Below are 16,792 nucleotides of genomic sequence, written 5' to 3' on the forward strand. Positions count from 1 at the left end.
ATATCCATATATACATATCCATATATATACATATCCATACACACGCACACACACACACACACACACACACACACACACACACACACGCACATACACATTAGGAGAATAAACTTTTTTATAAGAGTCCAACTTGGACTGGTACTGTTTCTAATGTGATTCAACCCACTTCCAGGTCAATAAAAACGCAACCTAATAATACAAAAACTTAACAGAAGACCATGGAAAACAAGTGGCTAGCACTCCGCAATCTTGCTTTCTTATTGCAAATCAAAATAACTTTAATTCATTTGAATGAACATGACTTTGGGATGCCAGGCAGTCATATTGTTAACAATGCTATTGGCTTCACCTGCCAGGATGGCACCTGTGGCACAAGAGCTACTGAGGCATAAGAATAAGGGTTGCTCGAGTGCTGTCTGTCAAAGCAAACCTCACTAGCAATAATGAGGACATCAGGCAGAATGCGAGTCCAAGCACTCTGAAAAAATCCACTTCAGGGGACCGACAGGAGAAGCTAGCATGGAAGCGACCAGTCTATTACATAGACACAGCAGTGGAGGTGTCATGCACGATTGGAGACAGCAGAATATCCTTCTCCTAAGAGGGGTAATTAGCATCATTTCTGGCCATAGATAATAAAATGATTAGGGAAAGAAGAGAAATGCTGGAAGAGGCTTTTGTTTAGCTATCACAACAACAAAATAAAACAAACAAACAAAAAGAACCTAGCTATGGAGCTGGAATTACTTCTTGATAAACAAACCACCAAAGTATATTCCAAGAACAGAAAACAGATTTTGCTGAAATCCTGTTCAAAACCCAAAACCCAGGTGAAAACCTGAGAAACAGAAAACAATAGTGTGTGTGTGTGTGTGTGTGTGTGTGTGTGTGTGTGTGTGTGTGTGTGTGTGTACAGAAAACTGCCTAAGCTGGATAACTGTGTAGAGTTGAGCTTATTTAACATTTTATGGCCAACTCAATATGAAATTAAAATGTGACCTGGCTAATAAAAAGAGTAAAGAAGAAAATTCTATCAGTCCCATCATTTTTATCTAATTAATATAAAAACAAGAGAAATATTAAAATCTGCCTCTAATATACTCCTGGATTTATGAACATATACAGTCTCCATTGCTGAAGTTTGTCTTCTAACAGTGTCAAATTTCTGCCCCAAAGGGTGCTTGCAACACATGCCAGTTAACCCTGAATAACTTCTTGAAGATAATTTCCAGTCTGGATAGTGGTACTGATTAGTTTCTTAGCTAAAACACAGCTCTGTTAGAGTTTCCTATGGGTCACTGTTGTTGGAAATTTGTACACTGTGTGAAGATGCATTGCTGTGATTGGTGCAATAAAAAGCTGAACAGCCAACAGCTAAACAGGAGGTGTAGGCGGGACTTCTAGGCAAAGAGAGAACTCTGGGAAGAAGAAAGGCAGAGTCACCAGCCACACACAGAGGAAGCCGAATGGGCAGTATGAAGATGAACAAACCACATGGCAGAACGTAGATTAATATAAATGGGCTCATTTAAGTTGTAAGAACTAGTTGAAAGCAAGCCTAAACTAAGGTTTTCATAATTAATAAGCCTCTGTGTCATTATTTATGAGCTAGTGGCCCAAAGAAAAGTCCTGTTACAGGTCACAGACAACAGTATTAATACAGCACATGTTGATTTTGGGAAGCACAGCTAGTTTCTTGTTTGGTTTACAGGCGTTACGTAGCTAAAAGGTTGTGTTGGTTCAAATAAGAAATATCATCCATAGTTTCAGACGTTTGAGCACTTGGCTCCCCGGCTGGTGACACTGTCTGGGGAACGTTAGGAGGCAGAGCATCGCTGGAGGACGTATGTTCCTGGAGGTGCACTTTAAAAGTAAAACACTCCACATACTTCCCAGTTTGCTCTGCTTCCTGATCCTGCCAACATACTAGCTGTTTGCTGCCAAGCTATCCCTTCCAATACGGACCCTAACTCTCTGGACAAAGAGCCAACATATTCTTTTTTTTTTTTTTTTTTAAAGTTGCCTTGGTCATGGTATTTTATCACAGCAAGAGAAAAGTAACTAATACAGATAGTATATGAAATAAATAATTTCTCCTATTGTTCTTTCATTTTCTATGTTATTAAGTACCATATAATTAAATCAATTATGGAGCCCTATTGTGGATAGATCCTTGTACTAATTGGTTTTAGCTGTCAACCTGGTACAGCAAAAAAAAAAAAAAAAAAAAAATCTAAAAGAGTATCAGTTGAGAGATTGCGAAGATCAGATTGTCTTGCGACCATGTCTGAAAGAGATTGTCTTAATATATGACTGATATACAGGTCCCAGCCCACTGTGAGAATCACCATTCAGCATGTGGACCTGGGCTATATGAAAAAGCTCACTGAGCATGAACATGTGAAAAGAAAGTAAGTCAGCTAGCCTGGTTCCTCTCTGGCAGTGGTACCGAACCTTCCCCAGGGGTCGCACATCAGATATCCTGCATAGCTGACATTTACATTACAATTCATAACAGTAGCAAAATTACACTTACAAAGTAGCAACAAAAATAATTTTATGATGGGGGGGTTCACCACAACATGAGGAACTGTATTAAAGAGACAGCATTTGGGGAGGTACAAAACCACTACTCTATAGGTTCTGCTTCAAGTTCCTGCCCTGACTTTCCTTAATGATGGACTACGATCTGAAAGCATAAGCCACATAATCTCTGTCCTCCTCAAATTGCTTTTGGTCAGAGTCTTTTGTCACAGCAACATCATGGAACTAGACCAATACTTTTGTCTAGGCTGAATTCTTGACTCGGTTTCTGAAATTGTAACCTTATTGGAGGTAGGTTCTCCACAGAAGCAATCAAGTTAAACTGAGGTCACTCGTGGGAACTCTAATGCAATATGACTGGTGTTATCATAAGAAGGAAGCATCAACACAGAGACACTAACAGTGTGATGACACAGAGGGTAACTTCCTGGGAGCCAGGAAGAGGGGGTTAGCAAGTACTCTTGCACAGACCTCAAAACAAATCAATGCTGCAGACCTCTCACCATCCAAGAAAGTGAAACATCAGTCTCATAGGGCTGGTATATGGTGCTCTCTGTGGTTGAGTTTAAAGAAATAAAACAGCTGTCTCCTTTGCAACTACAATGTGTTGGGACAGCACACAAGTCAAATCTAAGGGGAAAATGCTTACAGCATTAAGAAGCCCAAACTGTTGGACTGACTACTGTTAACAACTGATAAGCCTAACCCTCAAATAAGACTGGGGGGCTGTATGTTTGTACTTCATCTCACTCTTCACTGAGGTCACTTTTCTTAAAGCCAGACCACAGAATACACAGGAAAGACTCATTACAAAGAGTGACATCAGAACTAACGTAGTAAAGAAACACAACAATCAAGGCCCTTAGGGTAAAGGACAAGGTACACTTACAGAGAACTGAAAAATCTAGAGACATAGAGTGCATGGCAGCCGATCAGACAGTCCGGAAGCACAAAATGGTAGTTCATTGGCATTCAGGAAATCTACATAGTGATAGAAGGCAGTGAAGACTCAATGGAGGACTTTTAAGTAGAAGAGTGACTTGGACTTAGATTTGCCTGGCTACTGGTGGAAAATTGGTGAAGTAGGTAGTACAGCATATATTAGAGGAAAGGAACAACCTTGGGATGAGATGGCTTGGGATATAGTTAGTGTGCAGAGAGGACATGAATGCATTCAAGATGGATGCCAGCAAAAGCGACCATGGAACCTCCAGAATGACTATATGTAATGACAGAAAGGGAAGATTAACAGTGGCAAAGTCACTGTGGTCCTATAATTTACCTTCTACTGATAAGGTGTTCCCTTTTTTATTAAACTCACCCTAGCAAGGCCTTCAGGAAAGTTTCCTTTCAAATCACTCATTCCACTGAGCACTTCATTTCTCTATAGTGAAGTGACTCGATGAAAACTATCAGCCTCAAAATTTTGTAAACTACAATTTCTTCCATGTTTCATGGCCCAGGACACTGTCATCTCTGTTTTATATGAGAGGTACATTTATTCTACTTTCACTACTGAGTTCAAATGTGTGAAGATCTCATCAAAGCTGGAGAATATACGTAATATATAAATCACCTATCCTTAAAACAATATAAACTATCATACAAATCTCAAAAGAAAACTCAAAAGAGACCCAGTGTCTACCAAGTCCCACCTGTCACAGATATGATGTCATAGAGAAAGCTTTATGCTAACGTCCTCTGTCCCAAATGCCATCACTATGTATTGACACATGTCCCACGGGTCACTCCCATTAATCTGAATTCCTTGCTTATTTTTCTTAACCACACTTCTATCTCCTATTTTCTCTACATACCTTCTAAGAGCGAAATTTTCTCAGGGATCCAAACTCTGATTTTTCATCAGTTTCTTGTTACCAAGATATCTCACTAGCTTGTTTTAGCTGCTGTATATATTCTGGTAGATTCAAAAATCTATGGCCCTCAGTTCAGATCTCAACCTGAAAATTCTCCACTGGATAGATAACGTTCAGCATTCTCTGAACTCATTTCCACCACCTTACATGGGCTTGCTCGCTGTCTACAGTTGCCTCTGTTTCTCCTGACTCCATGAACTGGGCCTGCCACCCAGATACCTAAGCAAGGAAACTTCATTCGGTTCATTCCAGTTTCTCTCCCTTCAAATCACTGAACCAGATCCACAGGTCATTCTCCTCTGTGGTTGTGGTCTCAGCTGATACTCAGTGTCATGACTTTCCTTCAGATCCTCAGCATTTAAAAAGAGAGTCACCCTTTGGCCTTCGAGGTGATCTCCTGGCCTACCTTCCTTCCCCACCGTATTGGGGTGTTCTTTCTAAAACACAAACCATGCACGTTCCCGGCCAAAAACACTTGAGGTGACTACTCATTGTTCTCATATGACATCACAATGGTTTGAGCCAATCTTCTCAATTCTAACTCTTATGGATTTCTCTGATTCCATGCTATCGTGTGAGCTTTCCATCCAGTTTAGGAGAGTAAGTCTGCTGAGGTGCCATACCCCTCTTTCTCCTGCCTCCTCTACTACTCTTCTTGGATTGCATTTGTAGTACTCATGTGTCTGATTTCACTGATTCTATCTCACACCTCCATCAGTGTTCCTTCTGATATCCCACTGCATCTCGTTTATTCTTTTGCTAAAAGGAGGTACAAATAATTGCACACCTTTGGTTCAGGCTCCTGCCCCTCAACTCTGAATTACTGCTTTTGTTCTTTTGTATGGCAAATTCCCCAAGAATAAGAAATGTCATAGTTATCACCATATCACCAGTGATTAACATTGCAAGCATTTTATTCGCCTTAAAAGCAAAGGCAATGAAGAAATAAGTAAACGAGTCATCAGCTGATGACTCATTCAAGTCAATCCCACAGCACTTCTACGACTTTTGTAAAGCTGTAGTAAACTGTATTCTCCCAAGAACATATGTGTTAAATTATTGGTTGAGTTTTGCTCAAAGTAACAATTTTCTCTGCAGACAAACGTGAAAGCTGGTTTTACCCAGAGTATGAAACAATATAACCCAACATGTTTCCCCTTTTGCCCTCAGTGCCAGAAAACTTAAACTTCAAATTTAATAGTAGTAATTACACTGTCTGGAGTCCCTAGTATTTTGTATTCTGCCGCTTGTTCGCCTAGATGGACTATTTCTATCCTAAATTCTTCTACTATACACAATTGCTTTTCTAAAGTCTTCTGTTATAAATAATTATATATTTGTAGGTAGGTGGAGAATGGTAGCAAAATCTAATCCTTTGTAACACTCGTTCCTTCCCCTTTCAGTTTCTCCAAGTAAGACAGTGACAGAAAGGCAGAAAACAGACTCTGTAACTGAGCCACAAAGATGCACGGCCACCCATCAGAATCCCCAAGCCGTGGTCAGTTGAGTACGGCCACAACGCCTGTCAATCCAAAATCACCCTCAAACAGAATTGATTTAAATATTACAGCCCTCAGTACAGTTCATCTGTGATAATAAAGCTCCATTCCTACATAGAATGTGGTCATATCTTTATTACTATAACCCATGTACAGCTGAGTGCAGTTTTATTTATTCATGCCATATGGTATTTTAAAGTCAAGCTGTTAGTGCATGTGGACATTTTAGCTTACAAAAACTAAATGAGATTCCAGGGTAGCGTTTGCAGTCTAGGCTATATATGCAAGACTCTCCTGAAGGTTCTGTTGTCATGATTCTGCAAGATCCTCAATGAAATTAGTCTCTGAGCCAGTGAGCTAGTGCTCAGCATCCTCTATTCCAATCACTGCCAAGTGATTCTTATACAAGTTGGGGCTTCAGTAGAGCCCAGTGGAGGCCACGGGTCAATGGAAAAATATGTCACCCCCTCTTTGGGAGTACAATGCCTCTCATGATGTCAAAAAATAAAAATAACTCCACCTATTGTGTATTTATCAAAATGAAATGAAGCTGTAGAAATAAAATTTAAAGTGAGAAATTAGAAGCAATTATGCATATTTAAAGGGATTTTGTCTTTGTGACAGTTAAGAATTACTCCTATTTCCAGGCCTTCCCAGTGGTGCCTTCATTGATTTCAAGACCTGTTAATCCGTTATCAATGACCGAGTGACCTTTGCACAGTTGCTTGCATCCCTCTGGGCCTCATGTGTCTGTCCATACATAGAAGACCAAACTGGTAATACCATCCCAGTGCTCCTGATATCACATACAGGTATATCAAGATGATTTGTGGAAATGAGAGGGAAGTAGCTCACTTGATGTCCAGCTCCATTCTGTTTCCTCAGCCAGCATCTTGGTTTCATCATCTATAGATGGCTGGGATTCATGGTGCAAAATACTGAATAGGATTGTGTGTATAAGTGAAGTAATACAGATAAGAGACTAGTTCTGGATACCTATCAATCACTATTAAAGCATTATCTCTCATCTGATTATTGATATTACCCCTGGAAAGGGTCCAGGGCCCTTCATATGTTAGTGTTTAATTAGCCTCTTCAAAATTATATGTGACCAACTACTGACTATTTCATTATATGGTGATGGCACTCAATGTTTGGAAGAAAACTGGATCACATGACTTCTTTAAACTCAAGTATAAAGTGATATTTTTAATAGAACTCAACACATTCAGTTATTTACACTATGTTGGCTATAGTAAATTTTCTACAACCAGAGCAGATTTGAATAACTGCGACAGAAACTACATGGTTCACAAAGTCTAAAGTATATCCTGTTTACTCCTTTAAAAAGAAAATTGCTAATCTCTACCTTTGAGATATAATATACTAGAAAGCCCACATTTCTACCCCATAGAAACTTAATCATCAAGACCAGTTTTATTTCACGAGTATGTATTTCTACTCTATCTAGATGCATAAAAGGGATTGTCTATGGAGGAAGCAGGCTGTATGATACATGATGAAGGGGGCTGCCTATGGAGGAAGCAGACTGTGTGATACACACTGAAGGAGATACATGCTGGCAAAACCAACAGTGGGAAGCACAGAGATGCTTCAGATGGGAAAGGGAGGGGGGGGAAGGCAGTAATAAAAACTGTGTCAAAGTTCTCAACTGGGGTTAAGAATCTTATGGAGTACTGGCCCTGCCAAAAGCTCAGGGACAGAAAGAATGCAAGTGCCAGCAGATGGGGAGGAGTGTTGTGAAATGCTGTCTTCTGGAGATGGCACAGCCAATACACTCACAGACGCAGACATAGATACATGAAGGAGGGAGGAGGAATTAGGGGGAGTCTAGTGGGCGTTGGGATGGGTATGATCAAGATACGTAATAAACATTAATGAGACTGTCAAAGAATAAATAAAAGCTATCCTTTAACATGTTCTGGTTTATTGGGCAATTTCTTTGCAATGGTTTATATGGACCGCCTCAAAAATATTTTATTCACTTATTAGTAAAGTACATGCTCAGAAAAGACGTTTGTTTTGCTATTCGACTCTTACAGCACAGCAGTTATTGCCCTAATGAATAAACCAGGGCACACACTTTAAGCACATTCTGCCATCTAAGCAATGGCTGATCTTGCAAAAAACTTCATTCTATGAGACTCGGGTTTTCCATGGGGCCTCTTGAAACTGTCCGGTTCTAGAATTTGCTGCTCAACTCTTAAGTAGAGAGAAACATTACATGAAGTTTTGATGACCAGGATTTCCCACACTGTATTAAACAATGGTTCATCACAGGACAAAGCTTTATGCTCTCTATCCATTCTAATCTATTGTTCTCAGGAAGTTCAGATCTTCATGATAGGATGGAGAATGGAGAGGCAAGTTAGAGTAAGGAATCTGACCGCATCTTGTGTATCGAGCAACTCTCATGAAATTTATCTTACCAGGAAAGAGAAAGTAGGGGGGGGGGGGGGTTGCACTCGTGTGAATAGAAACACAGGAAGCTACTGTAGAATGAAAAACTTCACTGACTGAAACCAGCAGGTGCAAGCATGTCTCTTGGACTCCACTGCCAGTCAGCTTTTCTTAGGCAAATGTAAATGAGAAGAAATATAATTTAGTGTTTAGAAAATATGTCTAATTTACTACCAAAGCTATACAATTTGTCTTGAAGTAAGGAATTCTACATCAGCTTTTTAAAATGATGGTGATTAAGTAGCCTACAATGTACTTCCACTGTTCCTTGTCCTTTCATTATTTGTGGCACCCTGATGAAAAGTAATTATGCTTTGGCGAGTTTTCCTCTTAGATGTAATTTGGACCACTTATCTAAAATTCTCAGAAGGGAGCTGCCTTGACGACTCAAAGAGAACACCTGCTTCAATCAATGCAAAGGAAGCCTCTCCTGAGAGCCTGCTTCTCTGTTAGCATTGTGCAACCTGAAATATGGAGTGACGTATTTATGAACTGCCTTCCTAGCAAGGATTTTCAGTTCAAAGAAATCAGGAATTGCATGGTATACTGATTTATATTTGCATAAGAGAAAAAGAAAGAATGGTCAGGAATGAGATGCTAAAAGAGAAAACTGAGATAAACTGACACCCAACCCTAGTGACCAACGCAGCCTCAATAACAATGCCCCTCAACTACTTGGGAACTCTTAACAAAACCTCATATATTAAGATTCTGATATATTAAATTACTCAAGGGAAATCAGCAGGAATTGCATATTTCGTTGTCTGCAATGAAGATTTTCTGTCTGTGAAAATTCTATCCTTCTGCTTTTCAATGGCATGAAAAAAAACAGGTAAATGGATGGGATGTGTGGCTCACAAAGGAAAGGTGGTCCCAATGCTCTATTGAAGAACTAAATTATCCCATTTCTAAGTACGACTTGTAAAGCATCAAACGAACTTTGAAAAGGTGATTTGTCCTTTTATAACCTATAAAGAGGCAGCACTATTACATGGCTTCTCCACTAGGTTCCAATGGATACCAAAGAGCGCTTTCACAAACAGAACCACTTGGCCTCTCTGAGTTCTTGAGATGCACATAAGTAACTACAGTACACAGAATCACAGTACGTAAGTAACCACAGTCCCAATGATCTAAAGCCAAATTTCAGCAAATCTGCAGCAAATTCATAGTGGATGGAAAAGTTTGTTGTCCTCTGTCTGTATTCTACCACCTCTTTTTGTTTGCCATTAATGGGAACCTAGTATTCTGGTGGAAACCACTGAAGCAAAGAACTGCAACAAATTATTTTGGAGTATTTATCCTTATATCCACAATGTACTGATTTTAAGAACATTTGCAAAGCTAAGTACAGTGCTATAACAATCCTTTATTGAAAGGTAACATGAACTAAACGTGCCCATGACCATACTGCTCAATTACTTTTTCTTAACAAACTGGGTATATCTGTATAGCAACACCCAGATGCAAAAACAGAACTATTTCGAGCCCCAGGAAGGCTCCACTCACACCTATTTCTAATATTAAAGGGATCATGACTACCCTGACTTTCAACAACACAGACTGGCTTTGCTTCCTTGTCTAGGAACTTCCATTACATCAATTCATCTGCCAACAAAGAGGCATGGAGAACTGGGGTTAACTATACAATACCACACAACTCTTAAAGAGCGGGCTCAAGACTCCATATAGTGGGCATCCAAGGAAGTACCTTGGCCTCTAAAAGCCTCCCTAAGAACCAGTAGAAATCATCTGGGATGATAACCTCTTTTGCACATTTGGGTAACTTCTGACTGTTTCAAAGTATCAAAGGATGCTCTCCTTCAGAGCCTCTCTAGTAGACATTTGTATTATTCACCCTAAAACCTCTAGCAGATCTACCAAGAAGAGAAGATTAAGCACCAGGAAGGGAAGCCATAGATGCATTATAATCATGCTTTCAGTTAATTTTCTCTCTGCTCAGGTCACAGCACTCAAGTGTCATTGCTCAGTGTTCATCAGATTCTCCGAACAGACAGAATGCACACATGCACACAAGATCAGCAGTGTATCATCAGCTCCAATGTTGAGTAGATCTTGAATTTCCTTGATTCTGGGCTGTACTAACCACAGAGCTCACTATTATTTGTGAATTTGGTGGCGTATTCTTTATCAATTTTACATTTACTGATGCACAGACTATAATCCAAACTATTTGAAAGCACAGACAAGTGGTAAATGATTTTAGGATCAGGTTACCAGGGTCCAAACAATAATTTAACAATCAATACTGCTCAAAATTTTCAAGAATTTAGGTAATACAAATATGGGTTGGGGTTCTGGAGGCGTGGCTCAGTGGTCTTACAGAGGACTGGAGTTGAGTTTCCAGAACCTATATAGGGTGGCATTCAACTACCTGAAACGTCAGCTCCAGGGAATCTGACATCCTCTCCTGATGTCTGCAGCCACCTGCACACATGCACATGTGTCCACACATGTACACACACATACACGTGTGCACATACACACACACACACACACACACACACACACACACACACACACACCACAAAATGATGACAATAATAAAATATTTTTTAAAAATGTTTTGATCTGCCACACTGAGAATTCAAGAGGAACCCCCAGTTGCCTACAGCACTAAGGCTCTTTTATGACATTTTACGCTTATGACATCTGACCTCCACCCACACTCACTTGTTACGGGGAGGCAAGAGGAATCTACTCACTAACATCACTTCCTAAGTCAGGAAAGCAGGAAAGCGGGCTTGGACAGAGAATTTGATAAGTGGCTATTGAGTCACTAGCTAATGTAAATTAACAACTAATTCAAGCTCGAGTCTAAAATTCTAACAAATTTTCTTTTTCTTAGAATCTTGGTATTTCTGATGATATCCCCAAGCTTCCAGGGTTCCTGTGTATGAAACTGCCCTTTTGGAGAATGAAACAATTTTCCCAGTTATACACAGTTATTTTCTTGCTATCGACTGTAAGCCCCTTGAAGGTAATTTTATTGTGCATCATTATGAAATGTTTCCTAGTTCCCCAAGCTTGTTCTGTTTTCTCCAATGTGGCCTGGGTAGAAAAACATGCAAGCATGCATGTTGGCAGAGGCATGTGCAAAAAAGCAAATGCCCCACACTTCTCACATTGGCCAACAATGGAGCACAACTTCAATTCTGAAAGCAGTAGGAAGCATGCATTCAAACAGCAATGTTTACAATAAAACGGCAGCAGACTTGACTTTCCCAGCGACTGACCACCATGACAGTCTATTACTGTACAATCAGGGTACTATCCAAGGAGTGAGGGGAGTGTAAACTCACTATTCAGCACATCAAGTGTCCTCGTGTAGATTCTATGAACAGTGAGGAAAATGCAAAAGAACTGTTAGTGACTGGGGGCGGGGGGGGGGGAGGAGCATGAATTCTTCTCGCAGGTATGAATTCAGCTGCAAAAATTCAAAGGCAAATAAGATACAGCCGCTAACTTCAAAAAGCCTCTTCAACAATGAGATGAGTCCTCTAAAATGGAATTTGAGAGGCAGAGACAACAATCTGTTTAATTTTACAAAACAAAATGACTTCATAACAACATCATAATTCAATAGCCCAAGGGCTCAAATTTATGGGAAAGTTGAGTTCTTTCATGAGGACGTTACTTCTTCTGAATGATTCAAAGGAGAATCTCTTGAAGATATGGCAGAACAAAACCAAATCAAAAAACCATCTTTTGCCGGGTGGTGGTGGCGCATGCCTTTAATCCCAGCACTCGGGAGGCAGAGGCAGGCGGATCTCTGTGAGTTCGAGGCCAGCCTGGACTACCAAGTGAGTCCCAGGAAAGGTGCAAAGCTACACAGAGAAACCCTGTCTTGAAAAACCAAAAAAAAAAAACATCTTTTGGTTGGCATTTTTATTAAAATTGTCCTTGCAAGACCAAAGTTATGCTGAGTATTAAAAACGGGGGGTGGACCCTTGTATTTATAAACTGAAAAAAATTATTTCCAGTTAGTTTATGGAATCAAAATTATATCATAAAGAAAGAAACAAATCTGGTTCTTAGAGCTGAGAATTGCTATTTGAAAATCTTTCTATGTTTATTCAAAAATACAGTCTGGGCATTGAGCTAGGGCCCATCTTTACTGCTAGATTTGAAATGAAAATGTTCAGAGCAAACCAGAAGTCCAGGAACATTTCCACAGAGATAGAATTCAAGCTCAAGGTTTGGTTTTCAAAAGGCTATGGATGATGATAAAGACGAGGCACAGAAATGTCAACAAACTCTCCTGACAAAAATATCAGAGCTCATCAAGAATTTTGCCAGAAAAAAAAAGTATATTCAGTAAATATGAGTCTTTATCCCTGCCTATCCATTCTCATTTCTGAAAATTAGTGTTTACTTTTAATCACATTTTATAAGACAACAAGACACACAGATGAATCTTGTTAAAATCAGACAGTCGTGGGATTGAATCCCCTCACTGGTTAAATAAGGATGGTTAATGGATTTACCTTACAAATTATGAGCTTCCATCCTTGTCATTAAATTGAAGGCACTAAATGTTGAAAGAATTAAGGGAATTCATTCAATGAATTGTCTGGCTCACTACCTAGCAGTTAGTAAACATTCAACAAAATTATATTTCCTTTCTTACTAATAATGTGGGTGTCTTCTACCACTTTCAAGTATCTTGTATTTTGCTTTTACAAGCTAAGAATAATAGATAAGCAATAGAAGACTACCTAAATCACCATCGTGAGGACTAGGTATGTGGTTCAGTGGTAGAGCTTTGTCCATTGTACATAAGACCTTGTGTTCAATATCCCAAATTGAAAAAAAAAATCATCTTATATTTATTTCTATTTAAAATAATGCTGGGGTGGAGAATTAGCTCAGCTGTTAAAGGCTAAGTGTCCAGAGTTCAATTTCTACTACCTGTAACACACTTGGTCTCATCTATTTAACAGATCTTAACATCTTAAAGTAAGACCACTTCCAGGAAAAAGTCTGCGCTATAGTGAAGACCCAGATTTTCAAAGCTTCCTTCACAAACCAAATATACACCAAAAATATGTAACGAGGGCTGCAACTACAACCTTATGCTACCAACTTCAAGAGATGGTCAAAATATAAAAACTATTTGAGTAAAGCCACTATGGAAATCAATGTGGCAGTTCGTAAGAAATCTGGAAATATATCTGCCTGAAGATCCAGCTATACCACTCCTAGGCATACGCCCAAAAGACTCTGCATCCTACTATGGAGACACTTGCTTATCAGTGTTCACTGCTGACCTATTCAGAATAGCCAGGAACTGGAAAAAGCCTAGATGTCCTTTAACTAGTTAATCCCTTAACTAATGGGTATAGAATTTAAATTCAAGGATAATGAAAATGTGGTACATCTACACAATGGAATATTATTCATCTCTTAAAAATGAAATTATAAATATTACAGGTAAATGGATGGAGCTGGAAAAATACTTACTGAATGAGGTAATCCAGACCCATAAAGACAACCATATGTTGTCTTATATGTGAATGTCAGTATATAAGCCTTCAATAAGTGTGGCGCAATCTATATAAACAACAGAGGTTAGGTATTAAGTAAGGTATTAGTAAGGAGGTTATTAGGGAATCTACCAAGGAAGGGGAAATAGAATATATAATTATGGAGAGACAGAGTAGTAACTGGAATGGAGGATTAAATGAGGTAGTGGTGGATGAGGAGAAAGAGAGTAGATATCAAGAGGTATAGCTAACACTAAGGGCCATGTGTGGGGTCATATAGAAACGTACTACTGTAAGTTTCTAAAAATATAGACATATATGAAATAAATATGAATGGAATCACCAAAAAATATGGAGACGAGCTGGGCGGTGGTGGTGCACACCTTTAATCCCAGCACTCGGGAGGCAGAGCCAAGCGGATCTCTGTGAGTTTGAGGCCAGACTGGTCTACAGAGTGAGATCCAGGAAAGGCGCAAAGCTACACAGAGAAACCCTGTCTCGAAAAAAAAACCCAAAAAATAAAAAAAAAATTTAAAAATTAAAAAAAATATATGGAGAATGTCTCAACTAGATATCTTTCATCACTAAGTGGAACCTCCAATGTCAGGAATAGTTTATATTTAGTTGAGTCATTAGCCAAAGGGGCCCCATGAAAATCCCCAAACAACCGAGGCTATTGCAAGGTTATTGGTTGCTCTCCACAAACTAATGGTAATGCCCTATTGCTGAAGATGACATTTACACTTCTCTTTGAGCACAGAGAAGTAGAAATAGTGCCTTGGGAGGACCTTCACCCTTAGTGTTCGTGGTTCTGGAAGGTACTGTTCAATACTACCCAAGAAGAGAGGTAAATACCAACCCAGCTTCAAGCCCGGTGATCTGCAGTGGTGACCTGCCTGCAAGATACAGTAGCGCAGTAGTGGTACAAAACTTGAGGTATGACCAACAGCTATCTGATTGGATTTAAGAACCACTCCAGAAGACAGAACTCACACCTGACGTTTCTCAATTAGCCAAGAACCTGATACTAAATAGGCCACAGACCTAGGGGAAAATCTAATAACCCTCACTGTTCCACTAAGGGAATATGGCAATAAAATGACTACTAACACATTCTTCCATACTCATGGATATCAGTATCTCTGCTATCATCAGAGAACCTTCCCATTGCAGTAGATGAGAACTAATACAAAGACCCACAAGTGGACAATGTGCAAAGGCTGAAAGACTTTGGAACACTCAGTCCTGAATAAGATGTCTTTATCAAATCCCTCCGCTCAGAGTTCAGAGAACTATGTGGAAGAGAAGGCAGGAAGACTATAAAAGCCAGATTACTCCAAGGAAAACAAAATCTTCCAGACACATGAGGACTGATGCACATATGAACTCATAGAGACTGTGGCAGCAAACGTAAGACCTATACATGTTCAAGCCACGTGAGGTCCTAACACTGAGAGGAAGAAGCGGACACAGGCTCCCACTCCCAATCAAGAAGTTTTCTGCAATGAATACCCACTTGCAAAGGGAAAATTCATTTTTTTCCAGTGCAGTCTCATTGGGTTTATCAACCACACTTAAGAGCAGGCCTTAAGCCGGGTGATGGGGGCACACGCCTTTAATCCCAGCACTCGGGAGACAGGGCCAGGCCGATCTCTGTGAGTTCGAAGCCAGCCTGGTCTACGGAGCGAGATCCAGGAGAGGCACCAAAACTACACCGAGAAACCTTGTCTCGAAAAACCAAGGAAATAAAAAATTAAAAAAAAAAAAAAAGAGTAGACCTTATATCCAGAAGTAGAGGGAAAGAAATGGAACATCATTTCTGTCCAGGATGTCACTTTTACAGGCTCAAAACTGGCTGCAGTAAACCCTGTAACACGGGACAGACTCGCATCCAAACTAACTGGTTGGGCAGAGTTAGAACATGCATGACTCAGGGGAAAAATAACAAGCATGAATATAGACCAAGATGGAAACAGCCTGGAAAAGTTAACCGAATGTTTGAGATTCAAACAGAAATATATTACAATAAGTTGTCTCCAGGTGGTAGTGATGCACGCCTTTAATCCCAGCACTCGGGAGGCACAGGCAAGCTGGTCTCTTTAAGTTCAAGGCCAGCCTGATCTACAGAGGGAGTACCAGGAAAGCCAGGGCTACACAGAACAATCATGTATTTGGAAAAAAAGAAGTCATTACACAGAGACAAGAGAGATGTCACCCTATCAGCCTCAAGTTGCTCCATATGATAAGCAAGGATGAAGTAAAAACCAACAAGGCGTGCTGAGGAAAGAGCTTATCATGCCAGCATGAGGATCTGAATTTGACCCCCAGAGCTTACATTTAAAAAGTCAGGGATGCTGCTGCTACACAAATTTGTACCCGTTATGGGAAGGTGGAGCCAGGCAGACCTCAGAGATTCGTTACTCTAGCCTACGAAATTATAGCCAGTAAGAGACTCCTAAAAAATAAGGTTCCCTGAACCTGAAGAACAGAACCTGGGGTTATCCTATGGCTTTCATGCACATGCACACACCTCTGTATGCTTACCTCCACATACATGAACTCTCACATAAATGTAAACACACACAAAACAGCTGACGATGTTTGAAGACAACTTAAACACTCTATATCTAACCAAACGATATAAAGAAAATATAAAAGCATATTAAATATGTGGAAAAGGTTAAAAATTCATCATCATGAATTCTTTGAAAACTCTTAGTAAATCTACCTAACCCTGGAACAAATATAAGATTTGGCACACTTGTGTGTGCTTGCATGTGTATGTACATGTGCATGTTGCTGTGTATGTTGCTATGTGTCATGGGAGGCCTGAAATGCATGGAGGCCTCAGGAGTCTTCTTAATATTTCTACACCTTCTCTTTT

The 16,792-nt window shown here is 39.8% G+C and overlaps 2 protein-coding genes and 1 long non-coding RNA gene across 5 annotated transcripts in view; 1 reads left to right on the plus strand and 2 right to left on the minus strand.

Moving 5' to 3' along the window:
- Positions 1–16,792, minus strand: part of Epm2a (EPM2A glucan phosphatase, laforin) — a 118,190-nt gene that overhangs the window by 24,982 nt on the left and 76,416 nt on the right. The gene's annotated exons all lie outside the window — the stretch shown is intronic.
- LOC121820813 (uncharacterized) overlaps positions 1–16,792 on the minus strand; it is a 37,205-nt gene that overhangs the window by 2,881 nt on the left and 17,532 nt on the right.
- On the plus strand, positions 4,932–6,040 carry LOC143268900 (uncharacterized). The gene is made up of 2 exons (XR_013045090.1): positions 4,932–5,021; positions 5,825–6,040. It is a non-coding gene; the product is annotated as an uncharacterized LOC143268900 (long non-coding RNA).

This window comes from Peromyscus maniculatus, chromosome 16, assembly GCF_049852395.1.
Source record: "Peromyscus maniculatus bairdii isolate BWxNUB_F1_BW_parent chromosome 16, HU_Pman_BW_mat_3.1, whole genome shotgun sequence".
NCBI lineage: Eukaryota > Metazoa > Chordata > Mammalia > Rodentia > Cricetidae > Peromyscus > Peromyscus maniculatus.